Below are 2,442 nucleotides of genomic sequence, written 5' to 3' on the forward strand. Positions count from 1 at the left end.
CTCTCCACCCCAAGGCTCTGGTTACCATGGGAACCAGACCTCCAGCAGGGCTCCATCTAGGTAGGACCTCATTGACAGCCCAAGGCTGAGAACCAAGGGCAAACCCAAGAAATAAGTCCTAGGAGAAGCAGCTGTGGAGAGAGAGATGAGCAGCATCACTGCATGGGGAGGGAAACGAGGATGTGTGCTACAGGAGTAGGCTGGTCAGAGCTCTCTAAGAGTGTGTCTAACGCGCATTTACTGGCTACTCTCCAGCCGGCTCTGTCCTTCGGAGCAGCTGTGAGGAGAGTACCCAGGCCTTGCCTTGTAATTACTACTAATTGGGTAAATGCTGAGACGATCTCTCTCTCCCTTCCCCTTTACTCCCTTCCCCCACAAAGGCAACTGAGAGAGACAGAGAGGTCAAAAAGAGACTTTTCCAAATGGAGACAGGAAAGGATGACATGGTGTGAATACCAAGCAGCCACTGCTCATGGAAAAGAAGAGGGACAGAGAGGCGAGGCTTCTGAGAACATGGCAGCTTCTGGGAATCATTGAGCAAGAGAGAGAAGAAATGGAGCAAAGGTTGGGGGAGGATGCTGAGGTTTGAGGGCTCAGGTAAGTTTATCAATATGGTTTCCTGGAGCAGCAGGGATGTCCTGTTTAGGTGGGAAGAGATGTAAACAGTCTTCTGGGGCTTGCTCCTTTAACAGTCCTCAAATCTGGGTCCTGGAACTCCTGGTCTATGTTTATGGGGTCGGTTCTTCTGATAGTCTGGATGGGAGGGTAGAGACCAGCTGGCTCAGTCGCTGTGCAGGGTCAAACACCCTGTGAACACCAATGGAGAGCCGCAGGGCAAAAATAATAGTCTTTTTTTCCCTTCCCTTAGACTGTGCCTATGTCTGAGACAGGCCAAGAAGCTCATATATTTTAAGTTTGAGGTAATAAATTAGTTGCAAAAGAGGTTTTGTGTTTCTCTTTCTTTTTATTTTGTAAAGCTGGGTGGTGGAAAGGGAATGGCCAGCCCATTTTATACATGGGTAAACTGATGCCACAAGTGAAGTAGCCTGGGACCCATTCATTTCTATTTTATTATTATTATTACATGTAGGCTGCCAAAGGAAGGCAAAGGAAATTACTCATCCCCTGCTCTCCTGAAAACCTGAGGCATGTCAGATTTTATGTTAAGTTGCTACTCTCTTGAAGGGGAGCACTATCAGGCCCCTTGAAAAGGGAGCCACCTTGCTTTGTTCATTTCTATTTTAGAGCCAGGAGAGGAGTCCAAATTGGCTGAAGTTCTATGCAATCTACTAATAATCCATAATGTTCAGGAAAATACTGCTTTGGTTTTAAGTTATGCATGGAAAACATGCTTGTTTAAAAAATTATTTAAATCCTACATAAGGGGTTAAAGTAAAAAGTCACAAGCCCACTCTTTCATCTCCTATGTCCCACTAATTATCCTTTGAGAAATTTCCCCATGGCTGCACAAGCCTGTATGTTTATGTAGACTTTTCTCAAATTAAAAAAAAAAAAAATCACTTTAACACTATGTTTTGACTTTATTTTTTCATTTGTCTATTATAATTTTAGTAGTCTTTACAGTTTACAAAGTACTTTCATTCACATTAACCCGTTGGTAACTGGAATAGGCATTACTGTCCCGGTTATCAGATTCAGGGAGGTTAGGTTGGTTGCCTACTTACTGTTAGATATGTTTATTGTTGGAGTCCGAACTCAAACCTGGGTTTTCTGAATTCAAATCCAGTGTTCTTGCAAAAATAACAACAACAGCAAATACTAGACTTCATAATAATGATAGCAAACGTTCACATAGCCTTTACCAAGTGCCTGGACTTCTCTACATGTACAGTATTCCCATACTTATCATGGGTATTACATTCTAGACACACCCCCCCCACGATAGGTGAAAATCTGCGAAGTAGGAACCTTACGTTTATTTTAGTAGTTATATATATTTTAAGGCTTTATAAACCCTTCCCACACACTTGTAAACTATTCCCAGTCCCTTATTAACCTTTCCCACACCCTTATTAACCTTTTCCACACTTTTATAAACACTACTTACGTTCTTAAACATATTCTACACTCTTAAACCTACATAACTTTAACAACATACATATACAGTACTGCAAAATCCCGCAATATAGTGAAAAATCCACAATAAATAATTAAATATAATATTTAAAAAAATCCCTCAATACAGTGAGGCCGCGCGCGATAAGTGAACTGCAATATAGAGACGGACTACTGTACTGCATCTGTTATCTCATTGAATTCCTGTAACTCTATGAGATGAACACTATTATTATTCTCCTCAGTTCACAGCTGAAGAAACTAAGTAACAGAGAGCTTAAAAAACTTAATCAGGGTCACACCAATAGAAACTACTGATGCTGATGTTCAAACTCCAGGGTTCACTTAGGGTCTGTATTTTTCATT

The 2,442-nt window shown here is 41.4% G+C and overlaps 1 non-coding gene across 1 annotated transcript; it reads right to left on the minus strand.

Annotated features, from left to right (window-relative positions):
• Nucleotides 1–1,082: 1,082 nt before the first annotated feature.
• Nucleotides 1,083–1,226, minus strand: LOC150018971 (small nucleolar RNA SNORA67). The gene has a single exon (XR_016509489.1). It is a non-coding gene; the product is annotated as a small nucleolar RNA SNORA67 (small nucleolar RNA).
• Between the last annotated feature and the right edge of the window lie 1,216 nt (nucleotides 1,227–2,442).

The sequence above is a fragment of the Furipterus horrens genome, unplaced genomic scaffold, assembly GCF_987537825.1.
Source record: "Furipterus horrens unplaced genomic scaffold, mFurHor1.1.pri manual_scaffold_2, whole genome shotgun sequence".
Taxonomy (NCBI): Eukaryota; Metazoa; Chordata; class Mammalia; order Chiroptera; family Furipteridae; genus Furipterus; species Furipterus horrens.